The 25,329-nt window shown below is 42.2% G+C and overlaps 1 protein-coding gene across 11 annotated transcripts in view; it reads left to right on the plus strand.

Moving 5' to 3' along the window:
• PITPNM3 (PITPNM family member 3) overlaps positions 1-25,329 on the plus strand; it is a 913,937-nt gene that overhangs the window by 353,934 nt on the left and 534,674 nt on the right. The window contains exon 1 of one of the 11 annotated variants that reach the window (XM_068270202.1): positions 17,466-17,651. The exons of 9 other annotated variants lie outside the window; for them this stretch is intronic. The gene's annotated coding sequence lies outside the window, so the exon portion shown is untranslated. Of the gene's footprint in view, positions 1-17,465; positions 17,652-25,329 lie in introns of those variants that run through there. One more of the 11 variants, XM_068270203.1, reaches the window with a different exon arrangement.

Consider the following 25,329-nt stretch of genomic DNA (forward strand, 5'->3'; position numbering starts at 1 on the left):
ATCAGTGATGCCGGCATTTTTACTGCTGGCAAGGTGAATCACTGTGGATTATTTATTATTTATTATTATTTATTCCCTGATTGTAATGACCAGGAATGTAATTTGATCTTTCAGATCGCTAAATATATAACTTAATAAATAACATTGGCCCATATGCAATTCACTTTTTCACCTGAGTTTTCTCCTAAGTGATATTTTTAAATTTGTTAATAAAACGCCTGCTAAGCAACCACCAAGCAAGAAAATTCTCAAAATAATTTTGATAGTACATTTGCACTTACTTCTCGGTACTTTTTCAGTTGAAAAGTGCTGGAAAGTTTTTTTTTAAATAGAAGATGAAAAATTATCTCCAAAGGTGAAAACGCAGGAGAAAAGTGGAATTGCATATGGGCCCCTGTCTCAAGCCCACTACCCTCTAAATTGCCTGGGCCTCCTCCTATTGTTTCTTATTTTATCGTATGAACATGTACCAACATTGGTGATGTCTTAAAGGAAAACTTAAGTCAAAAAAAAAAAATGACATTTACTCACCTGGGGCATCCCTCAGCACCCCGAAGCTGGATGGTGCCCTCGCAGCCCCGCTCCGATCGTCCTGTCCCCGCCGGCGGCTACTTCCGGTTCGGCGACAGCCGCCAACAGGCTGGGAACGCGGCTGATTTTCCGCGTTCCCAGCCGCTGCTATCACCCTCTATGCTGCTATAGCGTCTATATATACGCTATAGCAGCATAGAGGGTGATAGCAGCGGCTGGGAACGCGGAAAATCAGCCGCGTTCCCAGCCTGTCGGCGGCTGTCGCCGAACCGGAAGTAGCCGCCGGCGGGGACAGGACGATCGGAGCGGGGCTGCGAGGGCACCATCCAGCTTCGGGGTGCTGAGGGATGCCCCAGGTGAGTAAATGTCATTTTTTTTATTTGACTTAAGTTTTCCTTTAACTGCTTGCCGACCACGTCACACCGATGGGAGTGGCCGCAGCGGCAGCCCCAGGACGTCGATAAGCGTAAAGTCCTGGGGCTTTGTTCTGCAGGAGATAGCGAGCACGCTGCGCGCACATCTTCTGTTGGTAGGCAGAGCTCTGCTCTACCTTCAGTCTCCAAGCGGCGATCGCTGCTCGGAGACTGTTAGATGGCGAAACCTCCGTCTAATTAGTATGTACAGCGCTGCGATCTAAGGCAGTGCTGTACTGGGGACAGCCGTGATACGGCTGTCCCCTCCAGGGGATCAGAGGTGATCGGCTGTCATAGGCTGAAGCCTATGACAGCCAATCACAGTAATTGGCTGGCGGGGGGAGGGAGGGCGGGTTTAGTAGGAAAAAAATAGGCACATTTATTATGAAAATAATAAAAGAAATATTTGTTAAAAGAAATAAACATAGGGGGAGCGATCAAACCGCACCAACAGAAAGCTCTGTTGGTGGGGAGAAAAGGGGGAAGGGGAATCATTTGTGTGCTGCTGTGTTGTCCGGCCCTGCAGCTTGGCCTTAAAGCTGCAGTGGCCCATTTTACAAAAAATGGTTTGGTCTTTAGGGAGGTTTAACACTGCGGTCCGCAAGAGTTTAAAGTGTAAATGTTGGGCATAATATCAAAAATCAATTCTTTATTTTTATCTGGTAAACAAGTAAGTAAGTAAGGATGCTAACCAGGCAATCCAATTACTTTTCTTATCCATAAATTAACATTCCCCAGTTTCCCTGGCTCTTATTTGGTACATCTGCCACACAAAGGAAGTTGCACAGCATGCTGGGTTGTCTTTTTTTTTTGCTTCTTTACTTTCCCCTTAAACTTAACTAATGCAGCCCGATTGGCTGGTGCCTTTTTCCATTCTGTTTTTCCCTCCCACACCCATGTTTCTCTTTGATTGACCAGTATTTCTCATGCATTTTCTATTGCAGAGCTGGGTGGGAGTGCAATTCATATGTTATGTAAGTGGAGCAAGTATTTATCTACTTATATGTATGTTTTTTTCTTAGATAGTATGGCTAACCGCTCCTTTTTAAACCGCTCATCACCAGTTTCCAGCGGAACAGGGGGTGAACTATATGGGAAACAACTATGGTCTCCTTAAAGGTCCACTGTTAGAAGTCAAAGCAAAGTTGACCATATTCCTTTCAACACACTCGTCTTTTGAATCATTATTGTCAAAACTGTTCTCTCATCTTTGTTTAATGTATGACTGTTTCACATTTTAACATTAAGATGAGACTCTGAGGTTTGCCCTATACGTTTTATGTGCAAGTAATTCATAAATGTACAAAGCTTTATTTTACGTCCTTGAGAAAAAAACATGCCTGGCCTGTCATCCTTCACAGCAGGTATTGATTTTTTTCTGTAGTACTGTATCTCTCTAATGATTTGTCGTGGTCCTGCCATTCTCAGTCTATTCAGTGATGGCCAGTGTCCTACTTAGGTCCCTCTTGGAATTGCATAAGGTTAAAGCCAGACACCCTGGTTTTCCAACGGGTTTATTTTTAACTCTGAGTCCTGAGTCATAATGCGTTCTGTTTGGAAATGTGCTATGAAAACTCACAAATGCACAGCAAGCAGCGTGTTTGATTCATCATTCGAGGTCAACCAGAGAGAAATTAACTGAATAGTGTTCTTTTTTTTTAAAATCTACAGAAAAATACAGTGTACATGTCTATTACTTCACCAGGATGTGTGCCCCGCTCCATTCTTCCTCTAGGATTTCATGATCTAGAGATATCTTGGTTTAAAGCCAGTTCTAAAGAAACATGTCTAAAGTAAATCTTTGAAGAAAACCTGTTTAGTGCACCCGTTTATTCCCAGTGGATAGAGTACCTTATGTTTTATAAATTATTTCTTCATAAGTGTAGCTTTGTTTTTTTACCTCTTCTGGGTGCAAAACTGTGATAAGGTAATTATCACGATTTCCCTAGTCTATTGGGTATATATGACTAGTTGATTGGATTAAAGAGGCCAGGAAAGGTTGCAGTGTTAGGTATTAGGTGAGTTTAAGGTTAGGCTAAGGTTATCAGAGTTAGAGAATTATTAGGTAGTTTAAGTGTAATTTAAAGAGGAACTTTACCAAAAAATAAATCAATACATTGCAAAGTGAGAAGTTAAAAAATGGAAGTGAGATCAAGAAATTATTGATAGTCGCCATGTAATTTGTTTGTTGTCTGATCCACAAGCCTGCACATCATCATCTTATCTATATATAGGTCCGCACTCCCTTATCTAAGATGGCACGCAACCCAGGATCAATTAAGCAATCTTGAGAAAAGAAGAAGAAAAGAAATCCTGGTATAAAACCACTGCACCACCAGAAATAGAGAAAAGTACAAATGCTTTAGTGAACACCAAACACGTTTCAAATCAATTAAAATGCAAACAACATAGCACAACACAATATGTGTGGATACAATATATCAAATGCCTCACATCCAAGTTTCAATGAATAACCCTATGTGCTGCTCAATAGTGACCACCCGGGTTCATGTTCGAACCCTGTATGGATAAACGGACCCAAATCCATGTGGTTAAAGTGCAATTGGTGCCACTAATAAATAGGAATAAGCCTTAATAAGCACATGCAAAGTTATATAATGACATCGAAAGAGTGAGACCAATCAATTTATGCTCATAGATAAAGATCATGAGTATACCTAGTGAACTGTAAATATTAATAATTATGACTGGCATATAATGAGCGGTCAATAGTGGAGACCAGACAAAGCCAGAAAACATAGTATATATACACCATCCCTGGACAGGGTCCTCTGTGTTAAATCAGCAGTAACCAAATGTGTAGGGTGGACGGGGGCACACAAAACGCTCCATGCATGGCGTGGTCCACATGACCACTTCGTCAGGAACGTTTTTCCTATTTATTAGTGGCACCAATTGCACTTTAAACACATGGATCCGGGTCAATTTTCCATACTGGGTTCTAACATGAACCCGGATGGTCACTATTGAGCAGCACATAGGGTTATTTGATATATTGTATCCTCACATATTGTGTTGTGGTATGTTGCTTTCTATTTTACTTGATTTTAAACGTGTTCGGTGTTCAATAAAGGATTTATACTTTTCTCTATTTCTGGTGGTGCAGTGGTTGTATACCAGGATTTATTTTCTTCTTCTTTTCTCATAACCACACTCCCAGGTGTGATAGTTTTTTTTTTTTTTTTTTGCTAGATCTACATATGGACACAGGGCCATACTGGTTGCTTGGCAGCTGGAAACCGCTTTTATTTCCTATAATGCAACAAGGTTCACAGAAAGGAAACTTATGACCATGGCCATAGCATCACACTGTGGGAGGGTTTTCACCATAATATCAGCCACAAAGATGATATATTCGAGAAAATGTTAAGATTTCTCATGGCAAAGTGGGGGTCAACTACTGATTGGGATGAAGCTAACAGAGCACACCTCTTGAGGTTTCCAGCTTCCATGATATTAAACTGGTGACAAGGCTACACACTATGCAGCTTTGTCATGTCAGCAGAAAATAAGTTTCTACTGATTCTCTACTGATTTCAGATGTTTGCCTGAACTTTTTGATCCATTTGTGCCTCTCCTACTCGTGGCACGCCACTCCTATTTCTTATCACTCTTTCTTCCCTTGCAAAGCCCCTTCCATATGAGCCAATGACATCCTTTCCCCCTGGTGATGTAATTGTCTAGCTTTTGCATCTTTACTAAGGCCAGGTAGCTGACAGGTGGGGTGGAGGGAGTAGTTGGCAGTTGAGTACACATTTGGATTCAAATTCGACTTTGGGGACTCGTTGGGTTTTAGCTTCATCCCATTTGAGACATCAGCCAGGACTGCAGAGGTAGTAAGACGGCCTATGGTGTAGCCTAACTACCAAAAATTTACCAAGTGACCTACTATGGCCTTACTTTAACAACAGAGTTCATTGTAGCAGAGCAGGAAAGATTTTTCTTACAGTGAAAGATCTGTCTGCAAGAAAGTGGAAACTCATCATAAACAGATTTACTTTTCACAGCTAGTCATTTTTCAGAACACTTGCCAAGGCTATTGTGTATGATGCTGGGTATAGTCTATTTTTAAAAAATGCAGTGTTGAGGCAGAGTGTATGTTGCACATGGTGTTTATTTTTCAGCAAACACACATATCAGACTAACAGATCCATGAAAATATGTGTTTTTGCAACTTTGGATGAAAACAAACAGAAGGAGGAAGCCTTCCTAGTGTGTGGTCTGTGTTATATGTTATTTCTTCAGTAGAATTTGATTTTAATTTCATGTTTGGACTTACTTTTTAGCAGATATTCTGTCGTATGGTAAAGATATGTATAGTAAACTTTGGACTTAATATACAGTAATTAAAAGTCCAAGACCATTTTTTCACTTTTTCTACCAGTAACTAATTTACTGTTTCTTAATTTTATGTAAATACAATTATTGAAATTCAGAAGTGATTTTGCAATTTGCGAACTGGTAAAGGGGTTCTTGATAACCAGTCCAGCTAATGAATTACAGCAGCATAGGAGTGGACCCTGACATTTTCTAAAGGTGGCCACAAACCATATCATTTTTTAAATGTCTGTTCAATTTAAGAATTGCAAACAATTTTTCTGTCTGATTGTAACATTTCAAAAATATGACCAATGTACCACACACATATGTTCAAGTTTTCCCCAATTATGATAACAATTATTGGAAACTCTGAGAAAATTGCTATGGTGCCTATATTAATAAACTTACAGTCCAACACACACCATACAATCTTTAGAAAAATTGGAGAAAAATTGCTAGCATTCCGGATCGATAAAAATCGAAAAAACGGGAAATCCGATCGGATTTTTCAATCGAATGAAAAAAAAGCTTTTGATTTTTTAGGGAGATCCGATCATATTTATCGAATTGCCGTAAAATCGGATCATTTTATTGTATCGTGTGTGGCCACCTTAAGACTCCATCTCTGCCTACTTTCTACAATTACTTCATCTCCTCTGGCTCTGATGTCTGTCTGCAGCAATCTCATCTCCATCTCTGTCTCTGTTCTGCTACAACCTCATCTACTGTAGCTCAGCCTCCACTCTACATCAACCCCATCTACTCCAGCTCTGCCTCTACTTTGCAACAACCTCACTTACTCCAGCACTGCCTTCACTCTGCAGCAACCTCACTTACTCCAGCACTGCCTCCACTCTGCAGCATCCTCATCCACACCAGCGCTGCCTCCACTCTGCAACAACCCTATCTACTCCAGGACTTCCTTCACTCTGCAACATCCTCATCCACTCCAGCACTGCCTTCACTCTGCAACAACCTCTCTTACTCCAGCACTGCCTCCACTCTGCAGCATCCTCATCCACTCCAGCGCTGCCTCCACTCTGCAACAACCTTATCTACTCCAGGACTGCCTTCACTCTGCAACAACCTCACCCACTCCAGCACTTCCTCCACTCTGCAACATCCTCATCCACTCCAGCACTGCCTCCACTCTGCAACATCCTCATCCACTCCAGTACTGCCTCCACTCTGCAACAGCCTCATCCACTCAAGCCCTGCCTCCAATCTGCAACATCCTCATCCACTCCAGCACTGCCTCCACTCTGCAACATCCTCATCCACTCCAGCACTGTCTCCACTCTGCAACATCCTCATCCACTCCAGCACTGCCTCCACTCTGCAACAGCCTCATCCACTCCGGCACTGCCTCCACTCTGCTACATCCTCATCCACTCCAGCACTGCCTCCACTCTGCAACAACCTCATCCACTCCAGCACTGCCTCCACTCTGCAACAGCCTCATCCACTCCAGCACTGCCTCCACTCTGCAGCATCCTCATCCACTCCAGCGCTGCCTCCACTCTGCAACAACCTTATCTACTCCAGGACTGCCTTCACTCTGCAACAACCTCACCCACTCCAGCACTGCCTCCACTCTGCAACATCCTCACCCACTCCAGCACTGCCTGCTCTCTGCAACGTCCTCATCCACTCCAGCACTGCCTCCACTCTGCAACAGCCTCATCCACTCCAGCACTGCCTCCACTCTGAAACATCCTCATCCACTCCAGCACTGCCTCCACTCTGCAACATCCTCATCCACTCCAGCACTGTCTCCACTCTGCAACATCCTCATCCACTCCAGCACTGCCTCCACTCTGCAACAGCCTCATCCACTCCGGCACTGCCTCCACTCTGCTACATCCTCATCCACTCCAGCACTGCCTCCACTCTGCAACAACCTCATCCACTCCAGCACTGCCTCCACTCTGCAACAGCCTCATCCACTCCAGCACTGCCTCCACTCTGCAACAACCTCATCCACTCCAGCACTGCCTCCACTCTGCAACAGCCTCATCCACTCCGGCACTGCCTCCACTCTGCAACATCCTCATCCACTCCGGCACTGCCTCCACTCTGCAACATCCTCATCCACTCCAGCACTGCCTCCACTCTACAACAACCTCATCCACTCCAGCACTGCCTCCACTCTGCAACATCCTAAAACCACTCTAGCACTGCCTCCACTCTAAAACTACCTCATCCACTCCAGCACTGCCTCCACTCTGCAACATCCTAAAACCACTCCAGCACTGCCTGCACTCTGCAACATCATCATCCACTCCAGCACTGCCTCCACTCTGCAACATCCTCATCCACTCCAGTACTGCCTCCACTCTGCAACAGCCTCATCCACTCCAGCACTGCCTCCACTCTGCAACAGCCTCATCCACTCTGGCACTGCCTCCACTCTGCAACATCCTCATCCACTCCGGCACTGCCTCCACTCTGCAACAACTTCATCCACTCCAGCACTGCCTCCACTCTGCAACAACCTCACCCACTCCAGAACTGCCTCCACTCTACAACAACCTCATCCACTCCGGCACTGCCTCCACTCTGCAACAACCTCACCCACTCCAGCACTGCCTCCACTCTGCAACAGCCTCATCCACTCCAGCACTGCCTCCACTCTGCAACATCCTCATCCACTCCAGCTCTGTGTCTTCTTGTTTTACTAAGGAGCCAGTGCCAGAACTTATCCAACTGGATTCATACATACTTAAGTTATACTTGGAGATGATAAGTGGGGGTACAGGCCCTCCTCAATGTTGCTTTGTATAGCAGTGGAAGTTATCCAGCAAAGATGGCTAAAATCTGGCAGTCAGCTGGATTTTGACCCAGAATTTGGAAATGTATAATGACTTTGACTCTGGCAGTGCCAATTTAATAATAATTTGGTTTGATGTAATAGTTGTGTACATATTGTTTTTTTCCAATGTTTTTACTGACAACTGACCACTTTTTAATGACCACTGAAATGTTCTTTAACCTCCTTCTTCATTCTGATAAATTCTGGATTTTAGGGTCTAAAAGCGGAGCAATTTTTATCGTTTGGACCCTATATTCAGAACTAATTTGAACCCAGAGGATTCCCTCCCCGCCACGATTAAACTGGTGGCAAGGCTACACACTATACACAGCTTTGTTGTTTCAGAGGCGAATGATTCTCTACTGATTTCAGATGTTTGTCTGGGTTTTCTGGTCCATTTGTGCCTCTCCTACCCATGGCATGCCCCTCCTTTTTATTGTCACTCCTCTTCCCTCCCTTAACCCCCCCCCCCCCCCATGAGCCAATGACTTCCTTTTACTGACTTGCACCCTGGTGATGTAATTGTCTAGATTTGCATCAGTACTGAGGCCAGGTAGCTGTTAGGTGGGGTGGAGGGAGAGTTTGGCATTTGTGTCCATAGTTGGAACAACTGCAGGTCCACATCAGACTCTGTCAAAGTGATCAAGTTCGCTGACGACACCACCATAGTTGGCCTCATTAACAAAAATGAGGAGCAGGAGTACCGCCACCAAGTTGATAGAATTTGCCACTGGTGCAGAGAGAACGGCCTGGTCCTCAACACCGGAAAAACGTTGAGGTGGTTGTAGACTTTAGGAAACGTGCCCCCGCCCACCCACCTCCAATCTGCATTAACGGCTCAGAAGCTGAAATAGTACCCTGTGTACGCCTCTTAGGCACAACCATCTCCAAAGACTTGACCTGGAAATCTAACACCACCTCCACACAGAGAAAGGCCCAGCAGAGGCTTTTCTTCCTCTGCCAACTGAAAAAGATTGATATGTCCCAGAAACTACTGATGAGTTTCTACTCCGCAACAATTGAATCTGTACTCTGCTCCTCCATCCTGGTCTGGTATGCTGGTTCTTCCACCAGCGACAGGCACAAACTGCAGAGGGTTATAAGATCGCCGGAGAGGATAATCGGGAAACCTCTAGACCTCCTCTACAATTCCAGACTGCATTCCAGAGCATTGAGAATCACCAACTATCCCTCTTATCCAGGCTATCGTTTTTTTCAGTCGACTCCGGTCAGGTCGGAGGTTCCGGTCCATTGCTACCAGGACCTCAAGGCACAGGAACAGCTTCTTCCCCTCTGCTGTCAACTCTCTGAACTCTCTGAACTTTTTTCACACACTTCCTACACCTGATTAACGTCTTCCCTCACAAGCGAGTTCTTGATAGAACCTGACTGTATTGATGCACCTTATGCAATCTGAGGCAAACTTGGGGTTAAAATAACGGAGTCGTTCATGATGGAACTATTGCGGTGTAGAATTGAAATGGTGTATTGCAGTGGCGTAATTTGTGTCTGAAATTGTATTTGTATTGTATTGTGTTTTGTATCTGTATTTATATCGTGTATTGCGGTTTTTCAACCCTGTACGCCGAGGCCAATTCCAGGCACGACCCAGGCGTGCTTGGTGAAATAAATAATTCTGATTCAAATTCAACTATGGGGACTTGTTGGGGCTTAGCAGCATCACTGTTTAAAACACTGGATGGACTGCAGAGGTAGTAACATTGCCTACGGTGCGGCCTAAATACCAAAAATGTACCAAGCCAAAACTACTTGCGAACAACAACTAATCAGAATTAATATTTTTTGCTTGCTATAGGTTACAGCACTTTTCACATAATTATAGGTTGTTAAATTGCTCCCTGAATGATCAAGAAATAGAGGTCAGTGATAAAATATGCTCTGAGGTTGTATGTGTTTTTTGTATATACTTATTGATTTGACCAAAAAAGAAGAAGGGCCAACTACAGAGATCATTTAAGTGGCAATAGGGAGAAAATTGTTGCGTAATTATACACATCACAACACGGTGACAATATAAACATCAAGTTTTCCAAAGATAATTGAACCAAAATCTTTTTGAGCAGCATGTCCTATTTAAACCTATTATTATTTCCACACAAAATTTGAGAAAAAGCTTTCAAGCAAAATTATCCTCTTTTAAGTGGTGAAATGATTCACTTTCAAGTTCAGATTTTCTCACTGACTGCTCTGGTGGTCTCATAGCATTTATTTTCTCATCAAAAACAATCAGATCAAATAAAAAAAAAATCACAGGCCTTTTCGTACACGCTAAATTCCGAGGATCTGATGAAGGCTAATAAAACAACAATTTACGTTGTACATAATTGTGTATAGTAATTTTATGCTTTATAGACTCCAAGTGGCCAGACACCTAATATGTCAAAATTATTTATGTATTTTATTTTTATTAATTCATTTATTTTAGGTGTAATTGATCTTTAATTAATTTACCGGCTCACTTTTTCAGACCACAAGACATTTCAACCAGAACAGCCCGGGTCAAACTAACATGTTTTTATTTTTTTCACATTTTATGTTGAGTAGGGGGTGGGAGAGGTTGAATGTCAGAGAAGGCAGAACCTTTTTAGATGTTGAGAACATTTCCAGGGCCGGATTTGTACTTTCCAGCGCCCTAGGCCGGCTGTCACCAACCGCCCCCCCCCCCCCCCCTCCCCATTCTGTCCAATTCAGACTAGTTTGAATGGGCCCTCCTCTGTTTTGCTGCTTTGCCCTGTTCAACAAAGAAGCAGTGCATGCTCTATCCACTCCATGTAATTTTGCTCTCCTGTCTGCATGCACAGCAGGCGATAGTGTTCTGGGCTTGCATACTTCAGAAATGATGCTCATGTATGAGCACTCAGCAGCACTTGTCAAGTACACATACCCATAACACTCCCTCGGCTCCTGTGCACATGCATACAGGAGTGCAAAATTACAGGGAGCCCCAGTGGACAGCACTGCTTCTATGTCCTCTGTGCTACTTGCTGCTGTCAGAGCCACAAATAGGGGACAGTGCAGCACAATGCAGAGAAGCCCATCCAAACCAGAGAACAGGTAAGTAGAAGGATCTGACACTACACACACTGGCATATATGTAGTTTAATGCTATATACACATGATGCAATTTTCTGACAGATTTACTGTCAGGTCGATTATTTCCATCATGTTTGAACTGATTTCAATTTTTCGATCAATTTGCTGTTCACTTCTATGAAAAATCATTCAGAAAATTGATTGGAAAGCAGATCGGACATGTTGGAAATAGTCGATCTGACAGTAAATCTGTCAGAAAATTGCATTGTGTGTACCCAGCATAACCTCAGGTGTACTTTACACAGTGACAATTTAGCACTTAAGATAGATCTTAAAATCAGTCAGCAGGAAGTTTTGTATCAGAATAACACTTTTTATTGGCTAACCAAAAGAAAAACAGTAAGCCTTTGGTTAATGAGCCATCTTCAGACTTTGTTATTGTATACAAGATGTTAGGCACACAGCTTTATATATACAGTCAGCAGGAGATGCATTGATTGTTTTGTAAATATAAATAAATGTAACACAGTTGTCATTCTGTTTCAAAACATCCTACTTTCATTGATGGCTAACACAGTACTTTGCTGGCAAAAAAAAGCCAGGAAAGAGTTAAACTCACACAAAGAATGTTGTTGTCATTCTCTAGGAGAAAAAAAAAGCCATAAAATTAACAGATCTGAGGTCTTTAACAGCACTGACCTACTAGTAATAAACCATCAGTCAGGGAGAGGGGAGAGCTGCTAATTCCTGCCCGTGAATGCGTGCTGCATGAAAAAAAACTAATCGGAACTCAAGAGTTCTGCTACTTGAGCCCATATATTTTTCTTCTCACAGCAGATTGTTTGTCCCCTGTCATCATACAGGCGACAGCAGATGCTGAGTGACTGGCATAACACACACTTTGCAAAAGTGAGAGAGATGCAGGGAACTCTGGAATTCAGGCAGACCAAAGCAAAGCAAGAGAGGTGATTTACTTTGACATGTGACCTCTTATCTCTCCAAGTCCTGCGCCCTGCTGATTTTTATCGCCCTAGGCCGTGGCCTCTGTGACCTTCCCAGAAATCCGGCCCTGAACATTTCTATACAACGTTTAAAACTGTTGCTAAAATCTTACTAAGGCTGAATTTCCACCGTTCTAAAAGCAGTTTTTTTTCCATGTACAAACACATGCACAATGTGCAAACTGAGAGTAATTTGCTTTTTTTCCCAGGCATTGTACATGCTCATCTGCTGAGGTCTATTTCAAGAATGCCATTACAAGGGCAAGGAACATGCACGGTGTCTGGAGAAAACACCGGTCCAATGGAAATGCAGCCTTAGAATTATACAAAAGGGAGTTTGATGGGTTCTCTTACTTGGAGGAGATGCAAAACTGTCATCCTTTTACTGCCAATGCCTTTCCTGGTTGCACTGTAGGCTCAGACTTGGTGTACAGGACTTGGTGTCATAGGGATAGGAAGTGAAGGAAACTGTTCCAACTGTTGGATTGACGTCTTATCAGTTGTGTGAACAATAACAAGCAACTTTTTTTGGTTGTTTCAACTTGTTTCACAACAAAAGTTGTTTGACAATTGTGCTGCATAAAAGACCGCTGTTGAGCATGTGTATGGGGTTTTAGTCTGTATGGGAGGAAGATTTAAATATGTGATAACAAGCCAAACAGAGGTTTATAAACTGATCATAATATCAGATCTATCACATGCCTCTCTGAATTCTTCTTGAGGAGAATACATCTACTGTGACTTCGTAACTATCTTCAACCCTTTCATAAAGCAAACCTTAACTGAAAAGTCTAAATAAATCTACATATTTTATACTTACCTCCCGCGTAGTCTGCTTATCAATCTCTTTCTCCTGCGTCTGTTTGTCTACTGTGATTGAAGAAATTCTCTGTCCTCCATTTTAGAAATAGCAATGATCCCATAATAGCTTCCGGATCAGCAGAGCATTAGCCAGTAATATCGCTTGAGACATAGGGAAACATTGCCTTACGCACCAGTTGTCTTTTCAGTTATAACTGACAACAACTGATATAGTGGGAAAGGTCCCTAATAAGTACGAAATAAGTACAACTAGATCTAGTCAGAACTGGAAGGAATGGTTGTTAGAAGAAAATGGTGAGCTTCTGTGATGAACTGATGGCAAGGTAAGCATGTAATATTCATTTGCAGGTATATCATGTGTTTATTTTAAATAATTTTACTCAGTTCAAGCTCACTTTAATAAAAGAGGACATTTTAGCAGCAGTTTGGATTTAAAGTGGAATGTCACGTTTGTGTACATACAGAAATAACCAATGCTGCCAATCACCGGATTAGTTAAGGTGTTTAAAATCAGTATCAAGGAGCTCTACTTTTTCATATGGCTTAATAAATACACTTGGTGGCGGTAAAGAATTAAGCTCTGAAAGCTTACAAAATTGACTGTTAGATTAGCCTTCAGTCAAAGCGCACCGTTCTCATAGCAACAAATCAACATAGGAACTGAACAAGTGTGTATTTATTAAGTAACTGATAAAATTATTGCTTTTAGGTATTTTAGGATTTCATCATGCCTAGGTCTCCCGACGGATGCAAGCATCCCAACACCAATCATAAGAGTAAAGGTGCGTACACACATGCGACTATAGTCGTTTGTAACGATCGTTCCCCGATCTTTACCAACGACGATCGTTACAAAAAACGAACCACCGACTATTAAGGCAAACGACGAACGAGCCAAATCGCTACAAAAGAAAGTTCTGTCTCGGCGGATTTTTTCCAACGACGATCGTTTGCAAAAGTAGTGCATCGTTGGAAACGATCGTTCGTACTAGGCTTGACATGCGCATTTCACTATTTCTCCATGAAACTTCTCATTTTTATGCGCAAGCGCAATAGTTGCTTTACGTGATGTAACGTTCGTTCTAACGATCAGATCGTTACACACATTTTAAAACTAACTTTACTTAGGTCGTTCTTTCATCAATTAAAAGTTCGTTCGTCGTTCTCAACGAACGATCGTTGTCGCATGTGTGTACGTAGCATTAGGCTCACCAGCTACAAACAACCAATGTTATAAGGGTCTCAGGGTCCTTTTACACTTAATGCGTTGGTATACGTTAGTGTGCGTTAGTATTCATTTTTTCTATAGTTGTGCATTGTGAAAAAGCTTTCAGTTAAAACGCGTACAGTGGGAACAGTGCCATAGGAAAACATGGACATTACTTTGAAAATCAGTTTTCTTTCAGTTATAACTGAGAGCAGCTAATTGAAGGGGCACTATGGTGAACAATTGTAAAATGTAAAATATGTGCAAACATAGATAAATAAGAATTACATTTTTTTCCAGGGTAAAATGAGCCATAAATTACTTTTTTCCTATGTTGCTGTCACTTACAGTAGGTATTAGAAATCTGTCAGAAGCAACAGGTTTTGGACTAGTCCATCTCTTCATAGGAGATTCTCAGCAAGGCTTTTATTCTTTATAAAGATATTCCCTGAAAAGGTTTTTAAATAATGATGCTGGACAGCTTCCCTGCTCGCTACACAGTTTTTTGTCAGTTGGACAGAGCAACTGCCATTCACTAAGTGCTTTTGAAAATAAATAAATCCATGAGAATCCCTCCATGAAGAGATGGACTAGTCCAAAACCTGTCGCTTCTGTCAGATTTCTACTACCTACTGTAAGTGACAGCAACATAGGAGAAAAAGTAATTTATGGCTCATTTTACTCTGGTAAAAACTTACTTTTTATTTGATTATGTTTGCACATATTTTAAATTTAACAATTTTTGCCATAGTGCCCATTTAACCACCCTGGCGTTCTGATTAAATCGCCAGGGTGGCTGCGGGAGGGTTTTTTTTAAATAAAAAAAAAACTATTTCATGCAGCCAACTGAAAGTTGGCTGCATGAAAGCCCACTAGAGGGCGCTCCGGAGGCGATCTTCCGATCGCCTCCGGCGCCCAGAATAAACAAGGAAGGCCGCAATGAGCGGCCTTCCTTGTTTTGCTTATATCGTCGCCATAGCGACGAGCGGAGTGACGTCATCGACGTCAGCCGACGTCCTGACGTCAGCCGCCTCCGATCCAGCCCTTAGCGCTGGCCGGAACTTTTTGTTCCGGCTGCGCAGGGCTCAGGCGGCTAGGGGGGCCCTCTTTCGCCGCTGCTCGCGGCGAATCGCCGCAGAGCGGCGGCGATCAGGCAGCACACGCGGCTGGCAAAGTGCCGGCTGCGTGTGCTGCACTTTATTTGATAAAAATCGGCCCAGCAGGGCCTGAGCGGCAGCCTCCGGCGGTGATGGACGAGCTGAGCTCGTCCAGACCGCTCAGGAGGTTAAGTGCCCTTATAATATTCTTCTTCCATCGGTAACCATATAGTATGGATGGTAAGAATATAAAATACAGCAAACAGCAGTACTAAGTGTAGACTGCTTTAATAGGATGAAAATAGGAAAAGTTAACCAAATAAATGATAAAAACACTTACATCCAGGGCCCAGAATATGGGTACCCTGATGTCAAATTGTGTGTGTGTGTTGGGCAGTAACAGGTAAAACAGGTTAAAGATTCCCAATGGGAATTTAAGTGTTTTTATAATTTATTTGGTTCATTTGTCCTATTTTAATCCCATTAAAACAGTCTATACTTAGTACAGCGGTTTGTTGTGTTTTATATGCTTATCATCCATACAGTATGGTTATTAACGGGGGAAGAATAGCCTAAGCCTGAGGTCGGAGGGCCTATATGAATACCTTGAGCTTACCTTATAACATTGGTTGTTTGTAGCTGGAAAGCCTTACACTTATGATTGGTGTCGGGATGCACTGCTTGCTGTGAATAGTCAGAGACCTAGGCATGATGGAATCCTAAAATACCTAAACATTATCTGCGCTGATTTATTTAAAAAAACTCATTTAAATTACATAAGGTAAGATTTATGACGTAACTGCTAGGAAAACTGATTCATGCCGTCAACGTCTTGTCTGACTGTGCCCTGTTGACTGTGGTATGACTGTGGCCTTTGGTCTAATGTAAGGTTTTGATTTTGTTTTAGGGCTATGGCCCACTAGAAAGTTTTTAACCACATTTTGGAATTGTCAGCAGGGCAGTGGGGTTGGAGGCGAGGAGTCGGAGCAATTTTGGGCACCTGCAGTCAGAGTTGGTTGTTTTTATAAACTAAGGAGTAGGACTCAGATGATTTTTGTACCGACTCCACAGCCCTGATAGCCAGAGATTCCAAAACACTAGACTAATGAAAGTTAATTGAGGTGAGCCCATGGGAACGATTGCGATTTGCCAAAATTGCAATTGCGGGTTCTGCAGCATTTTTGGAGCGATTTAATAGGGCAGTGCAGGGCCCAAAATCGCTTTTCACTTTATTGTTATGGAAATCATTGCAAAATCATGTTGCACAATCGCTCTTAGCCTTTTGAGAGTGATTTGCAAACACAAGTGGGCGCCTGGCCTTATTATAGGAATACCCCATTTTTTGTATATTGTAGATTATGTATTTGTACACAGATTAATAGCATGTTTGCATCTTTTGAAGTGTGTGTGTGTTTTACATTTGCCATGTCCCCCCCCCCCTCTCCCCCCAAAAAATAAGAAAGTGTCTTATATTTTTGCACCAAGAGATGTGCCAGGGCTTATTTTCAGGGGATGTCTTATAGTTCCCTGGCTGTGTGCGTCATCCTGATTTTCCCACTGTGCCACCTCTTCCTGTGTTGGATCCACCTCTTGTGTGCCCCTGTGTCCCCATTGTACCTTTAGTGTCCCCTTCTGTACTTGTGTCTTCATTTGCCCTGTGTCCCCCATGTCCTCCGCTGTCCCCAATGCCCTCCTGGTGTCCCCCATGTCCTCCTGGTGTCCCCCGTGCCCTCAGCTTTCCCCACTGCATTCTCTTATTTCCCCAGCTCCATGCCACTGTGTCCTCGAGCTGTAGCCTATGGGGACTACTCGCAGATTAGCAGCGAGTGCATTGATTGGCACAATGATGGAGCCTTGGTCCTGCCCGCAAGACCATGGGCTCCAGTAATAACACAAGTTGCCATACTTTTCCCCTTACTGCTGCTATGACTTACTTTCAGAGTAGGGCTTATAGTTTGAGCATGCCGGAAATTCCTGCTAAGGCTTACTTTCAGGGGATGTCTTTCGTCTGTCTTACTTTCAGGGAAACGTGGTACTATTAGCTTGGAGAAGAAGAAAAAATAGCTGCTGACACCAATCTGTCCCTAGTTCTTACATTAAAAATTCAGTAATTGCTACAGTTATGTTACAGTTGGAGATGAATATCACTTTAATTTTTTGTTTTCAAATTTAGCATGACTTTTTAGCAGCTGTGTGTTTATATAGCTTAGAGCTGTGCAGCAGAGCTTGGCTAAGCATCCAAGAATTAATACACATCCATCCACGTGGCGGTCATTAAAAGGGAATTATAGAGTATAAACCCTTGATCTCCAATCAGCGGATTGAGGAAAGACATTCCAGCCTCAGTATTGTAACAGCCATGTGTGTAAATATGTAAGATTCATAGCTTTTTGCCTAGGAAGGTTTATGTAAGCATTTATCACATAGCTAAGCACTGTGTAAATCTGAGCAGCAGTAGAAATTTATATACATGAGTGGTGATTTCTGGGGAGTATCCAGCACCCATGTGAAAATCCCTGGCATGGGTTTGGAAATTTGCTGGTCCTGGCCTCCTAGGCAAACATGTAAGGTAACTTAAAGAGGAACTGTAACCAAGGATTGAGCGTCATTCCAATCAGTAGTTGATACCCCCTTTACCATGCAAAATCTTTACCTTTTCTCAAATAGATCATCAGGGGGTCTGTATGGATGGTATTGTGTTGAAACCCCTCCCACAGTGTGATGTCAAAACCTTGGTCCTGACAGTTTGCTGTCTGTGAACCTCGCTGCATTGTGGGAAATAACAGCGGTCTCACCCCCCCCCCCCCCAACCAATATTTTAGCCTATTGCTGTGTTAGTGGGTGTGGTTATAACAAATGGCAGTTGGTGCTGTCTAGTTTTTTTTCTGGTCTGCCAGTAGTTAAGATGATGACTAGCAGGCTCATTGTGGATCAAACAACATAAACCAATTACATGGTGAATATCAATCATTTATTGATCTCCTATTTTTTACGTCTCACTTTGCATTGTATTTGATTTATTTTTTCCCCTTTTTGTTAAAGTTACTCTTTAAGGAATAAACAGAGATGGTGACAGCAATTGACTGCATTAGTAGATGTAACAGGCTGTGATCATATTAGCTTTGCAGGCTTTAATGTACTAAAAATGCACTGCGTCGTCCACTGCATCAAAATGAAAAAACAGTAGCATAGCAATAGGAGATGCAGAGATCGCAACTGCAAAGGGGTCCCAGGATCAGATGAAAACCAGGACCTTACTCTTATCACCTTCATACAATTTCATTTGATATGAAAAATGTGGTTGTTGTTAGGTGGCAAAAGTTTGCTAACCACTTAATTAGTCAAGTTATTGTAGTCACATGAAGCACACTCAGTGCAATATTTTATAATATACCCAAATAGTCTCCTGTATTTATTTGAAAAGAGTTTGCACCACAGGTCTGAATAGGCTATTGGAATGGCACAACTGTTATTCTACTTCCCTTTTTTCAATCCTTACTGTGAAGTTTTACAGGTCAAATGTGAGTTAGGAAGGTGGAAGGTTGGAGGAGGCTATGTTGGCTGCACTACTTGTGGAGGGGATGTAAGATATACTTATTCGGAAGGGTGGGGGATGGTGAAGTTTTTTTGTTTTTGTTTAAAGGGGGAGAATGATAGTTATAATTGTTATGGAGGATGGTGGTCATACTTTGTATGAGAGAGGGGAATGTTGACCTTGTTTGCTTTGGGTGAGCTATGTTGTGAAGAGGACGGTTAGGGTTGCCACACCTGGTATATGGTGGTGGGTAGGCTAGGATGGCTGCACCAGGAGATAGATGACCTGGCTAGGGGATAAGTTAGTAGTAACATAGACAGAGGGCCCCATCAAATTTTCACTTGGGGGGCCCTATGATTTATAGTTATACTGCTGAATCTCTTATTCAGGAAGGAAGAATTTATAGCCACAGTAAATGAACTTTTCTGCCTGTGCCACCTGCGTAACATGATCGCTGTCTTGTATGTTTTCTGTCATGCATTTAAGACTCATGATACCAAAACACAACTAAAAATATCTCTCTCATCACTATCCCAAAACATACCTGATCTAGATATGAGGAATTGGGAATCCCTGGGCAGTGCTTTGTCCAAGACCTCTTCTCCATTGGTATACTAAGACCTCTCCTAGGCCTACAACACTCCTTTGGTATACACAAGAGTGACTTATATAAGTATTTACAAATCAGACATCAACTCGCCAAGGAACAGGCAACAACAACAACAAATAACATTTGTCAAGCACTTTTCTCCCGTAGGACTCAAAGCGCATAAGCATGGCTCAGACCATCGTGGTACAGAGGAAGAATTTTATAAGTCCGTAAATGCCAGGCTAAACAGGTGGCTTTTCAGTCTGGATTTCAATAGCTCCAGGGATGGTGCTGTCTTTACTGGGTGTGGCAGGGAGTTCCAAAGAGTAGGGGCAGCATGACAGAAGGCTCTGTCTCCAGATTTTTTGAGGTGCACTCTGGGAGTGACCAAGTTTATAAAACTTGCTGATCTGAGGTTGTGAGAGGTGTGGTGCAGCTTCAGCAAGTCCTTCGTGTATCCAGGGCCCAGATTGTGCAGGGATTTGAATGTCAGCAGTCCAATCTTGAAGAGTATTCTCCATTCTACTGGTAGCCAGTGCAGTGAGCGAAGGATCGGTGTAATGTGACAGTGGCGAGACTGGTTTGTTAGCAATCTGGCAGCAGGCGACGCAGGTCCTTTTTGGGGAGGCCAGCATAAAGGGCATTGCAGTAGTCCAGCCGTGATGTGATGAAGGCGTGAACTAGGGTTAGAAGATCCTCTGGGGGAATCAGATGTTTAATCTTTGCAATGTTCAGGCAATTCCTGTATACTTACCTTCTGACGTAGCACATTCCTCTGGTGTCCCTGAAAGCACGCACAATAAGAGTCTCCCAACTCTACAAGTATATAAATCCCCAATCTTCTATGGGCCCATACTGGCAATATAGTTCTTTGAATAGGGCTTTTCAAACACATACCCTAACAGCAGATTGGAATAGAGCAGCTAAAGCGATTAGGAAGGTCTTTCATTGCGTATCTCACAGGGAAACCTATTTCAAAATTGTGTGGTAATGGTAACTTACCCCAACAAAACTGTCTCGATTTCAGACTGACTTCTCTCCTCTCTACTGGACATACTGGGGTGATAATGGTACGCTCCCACATATCCTATGGTTTTGGCCAAAAATCAGACCACTGTGGGTAAATGTGCAAAGAATCCTTAACTTCCTGCCTTCAAAAATGGGCCCACTTCATCCAGGTCTAGCCATTCTGCATCTTAATTCCCACCTCATTCTGTGGCCTGACTGATTCATAATCTCTCCTGTTGATAGCAACAAGACAAGAAATTGCCTTAAGCTCAACACACACCATACAATCTTGGTTGTTCAATCTTACCCCTTTCATGTAGTATAAGAGCTTATCCAATCAATCATTCAAGGTATTTTCAATCTGTTGGCCCTTATACTACATAGATTTGGTAAATCTGTACAACCAAGATTGTATGGTGTGTGTTGAGCCTTATGCTGGAAATCTATGGATATACTCTAAGTTCACTACATCCTCTCTAGAGTTGATTTTCATCTGCATGCTGAAAAACTTGTAGCCGGCAACGCAATTTTAGCCATTTGCTTAAAAAAAAAGCCCCAATTGTGACCTTCACTGATAAGAAAATTCCTCTTTTTATCTCTTTGGTGCTCTCAGAAGCCATTTTCTGCTAGGAAAGTGTTTCATAGTTGGAATTTCTTATCAGTGAGGGTCACACTGTAGTCACTTCCTGTCTGAGTCAGGACTGAGTCAGCCACTTACATACCTGATATTTAACTCCTTTCAGGCAGAGAAAGAAAAAAAGGAACGCAGCATAGTTATTTGTGTGCTAGGCACCGTACATACACATGTCTATCTCATCATGTCACATGTCAGTTCGGGTATCCTTTAAGGATGTGGAGAAAACATGTAATGCTGGTCAGTGTGCTTCTTGCCTAAGAGGTACCTGATCAGGAGTTCCTTTTTCTACAGCATTGCTCTATGCTAGTTCTAGTGGTTCTGCAGTACACAGAGATTTATCATGGCATCTGAAGATGTAATAATATATCATTGTGCATATAACTTAACAGGAAAACCATGTTTATTTGAAGGAATACATATGCTCAGTAAAAGGTCAACCTATGCATTAAGGCCATTCAAATGTTCACTGTGGTTCTGGTTGAAAAAAAATCATTATTTATTATATATTCTAGGCTCATTTAACACATCTTCCTTTCACGCTGGTCATTTCATTCCAAAGATTAAAGTTTACCGTTCGCTATATTTTTAATCCACCTTTACACATTTACCCCAGAGCAGGGTGAGTATTTATAGTCCGTATAGGTTTTCTTATTCTCATAAAAGGCATCATTTAGACATCTCAAATCGGATTTATTGCTGAGATGTAAAAAAAAAAAAAAAAAATTACAGTAAGTGCCAAAATATTGCTTTGTGCTGTCAGGATTCATGAAGCTTCTCCCCGTATCACAGATGGGCTGTGCATTGCTGGCAGTGGAAGTCACGTCTCCGAATGTTGTGGTGCGGGATTGGAGCTCATTGCTGCTATTCAGCTGTCAGTCCTCAGGACATGCAAAACATCCAGAATATTTAACAATAGTTTATTGCAAAACTTTTTTGGGCTTTTATTATTATTATTATTGATATTGATTTTTAAAAAATATTCAGTGGCGGTGTACAAAGTAAGAAACAAACTTGGGGTACATAATAATACAGACATTGGTATACATGAATATACATAATACATAGTGGTTACAAATACAGAACTGGTAATTACAGTGACAAAAGTAACACGATGAATAAAATGTATAACAAATTCCAAAACACAAAAGGGTGAGAGAGCACTGCCCTTGTGAGCTTACAATCTAAAGGAATGGGGGGAGGGGGGAAGAGGTGGGGTAGTATACAGTAACTATACCTAGAGGCAGTGTTCAGGCTACATAATTATCTCTCCTTATCGGTGCTGGCCATTATAAAAAAAAAGGTTTGTGCTAACATGATGCTGAATATTTGCAAAAACCTTCTGCTTTATAAAGGCAAAAAATGTATTTAGCAGAGCCTTTCAAGTAGGTGAGCTTTTTGGTTTATTTTACTTCTTTATCACCCCATGATTTAGGGCTCTTTCACACTTGGACATTGCGTTTGATGCGACGTTAAGGTCGCATAACGTGCCCCTAACGCAACGCATGTTAGCTTTGAAGTTGGACGTTACATTGAACTGCGTTATGCGTCTCTTGATGCATACTTTTTGACGCATACTGATCGAACGGCGCATGCGGCATATTTAAAAAAAATTACTGAGCATGTGCAAACATTCTAACGCAGCGAAATAGGAGTATAACGCAGAGCATGCTGCACTTTCATTACTCCTATGCAACGTGGGCACTGTGAACAGCCCATTGATTTATCATTGCTGCGAGTTAGGCTGCGTTACTGGCTGCTGTAACGTGGGACTTTAACGTTACTATTAACTACTTAACTATTAAAGGGCAATTTATTCATACCGGAGGGGATCCTGGGTGAATGGAGCAGCCAGGGAGGACAACCGAGGGAGCCCACAATCCTAAAGTCTGCCGGAAGCCCCAGGTAAGTATCAACTGCCCATAATAGTTCATCTCAGGTTCCCTTTAACTGGGTACTCTGTAATACTATGGGAAGGCAGTAACACTAAAGTTAAAAGTCAAGTGTCAGATAGTGTCATTTTATATGTATAAAGGACGTTTGCTTTCGTACTAAAAAAACTGAATTTTACGTGAGGCCACAGCTTATCCCTGCCACTTTGCAGTTCATGTACATTGCTCTGCCCTCTGTACTAATGTTATACACTATTTATGTAAAAAACCTCATGTCATATGTATGTCATGTGACATAAATAACGTACCATGTTTATAGTTAGTGCCGTTTTACCTGTTTACATTCCACGGTGTAAACACATCAGCAATGTTGGACAGCTTTTCCCATTGGGTCAATATAAAACCTATTGACTTGAGAAACAGCATTTATTGACCAGAGGTCATGTCCTTGTGCTTATGGATTGAGTGTTGGCTTTAGCATTGATGAAAGAATGTTTTCTATCTTTTCGTGTTCATGAAAGGGTAGATCAGTTGTTGATTAGTTTCACAGAAGTAAAAAATGAATGAATATGCGCATGGTAAACTCTTAAACTCCATTTAGATATGCAGGCGCTTAACTGAGCAGCTGCATTCTTTTTGGCTTTTGTGATTGAAGTGAAGAAGTGGACTGTGCTTCTAGTTTAATAATTGTTTAAACTTCATCAACTGGTCCAATGTTGTTATTGAGAGCTGATTTACAACTTGCCACAGGAAGTAGTAATGGCAAATTCTATACCTGCATTTAAAGAGGGGCTTAGATGCTTTTCTTGCGTTGAAAGACATCCATGGCTACAATTACTAGGTAATGCCCTGTGATGTTGATCCAGGGATTTTATCTAATTGCCATCTGGAGTCGGGAAGGAATCTTTTCCCTTTTGGGGCCAATTGGACCATGCCTTGTAAGGGTTTTTCGGCTTCCTCTGGATCAACAGGGATATGTGACGGAGCAGGCTGGTGTTGTACTTTGTTCTCTTTTTTTTCAACCCAAATAACTATGTAACTAGGATCCCCTCCATCTGCTTTTATTGTGCCGTTTATTTTAAGATTCTTTGGTGCCTCTTTACGAACCATGTTTGCCTTGCCCACACTGGTGGGAAGATTGGGTAACCTTCTATTTTGCACTTTTTTTTGGGGGGGGGGGGGGGGGATGTGAAAATTCTAACATGACCAGTAACATTTATTTCTGAAATCTTGTATTTTTAATTTGGGTCCACTTTAATGGACAGTGAAAAGCATGCACTGAAATGCTCATAGGCTTGAGGAGTTTTTATTTATCTTTGTATGTGTCAGAGTTGTGCAACTAAATATTTTGAATTAAAAAAATGTTTAGTTTGGGTCCGCTTTAAGCGTCCTCGTCTTATGAGTACACTGCTTCTTCCCCATTTCTTGATATTGACATACTGCACTCAAAGTGGGTTTTGGCATCTCTACGCTTACCCTTATCTTTTACCACAGCCTCCATGCAGATACATTCTTTATGGGAGCTGAACCCTGAATCCATTCCTGCAAGTCTGTGATCTTTGCAGTTATGTTGCAAGAGGGAAGAAGAAGCACCCAAATGTAGATAAGTTATTAAAAACTATAAAATGAAGGTAAAAAGTTGGCTTCCCTCAGAGAAGACACGATCAAATGCTCTTCCAAAACTCTTATTTGTAAAAGAATGGTGACGGGTTTTGTGAGACTGAATACCCGCTTCCTCAGGCCAGTGACAGTGCCTACAAACATTAATACACAGATTGCTCAAAACTCTTTTCTACTAACATTCTAGTCTATATATATCATTTTTACAGATTGTGCTACCGTTGTTGTCTAAAATACGTATAGAATTTTTTCATAAACCTCATGTTTAGCATAACGAGGTCCATAAACACACATATACACACACTTAAAGACACCCAGAAATGAAGTAACATAATAGATTTATACATTCCTGGGGCTTCCTCCAGCCCCATCCACATGGATCGCTCCCACACCGCCTTCGTCAGCCTTCTCTATCGCCGGTACCATGTCCCGTAAATTTGGCCAGTCAGGGCCAGTCTGAGCAAGGAAAGTGCGCTCCCTCCGTACTGCACAGGTGCATGCGTAAGGCAGACCCTGGAGAGACGGGGGGAAGTCACTGTGCATGGATAAAACTGGGCGCGACTGGCCGAAGTTACGGGACCCAGTACCGGCGATAGAGAAGGCTGACGAAGGCGGCGTGGGAGCGATCCATGCGGATGGGGCTGGATGAAGCCCCAGGTATGTATAAATCTATTATGTTACTTCATCTCTGAATCTCTTTAAAGTCCAAAATAAATGATCATAAAAATATTAATATAAAATCATTAAAATTTATATTTTTATGCAGATCATTA

This window comes from Hyperolius riggenbachi, chromosome 2 (assembly GCF_040937935.1).
Source record: "Hyperolius riggenbachi isolate aHypRig1 chromosome 2, aHypRig1.pri, whole genome shotgun sequence".
In the NCBI taxonomy this organism is placed as follows: domain Eukaryota; kingdom Metazoa; phylum Chordata; class Amphibia; order Anura; family Hyperoliidae; genus Hyperolius; species Hyperolius riggenbachi.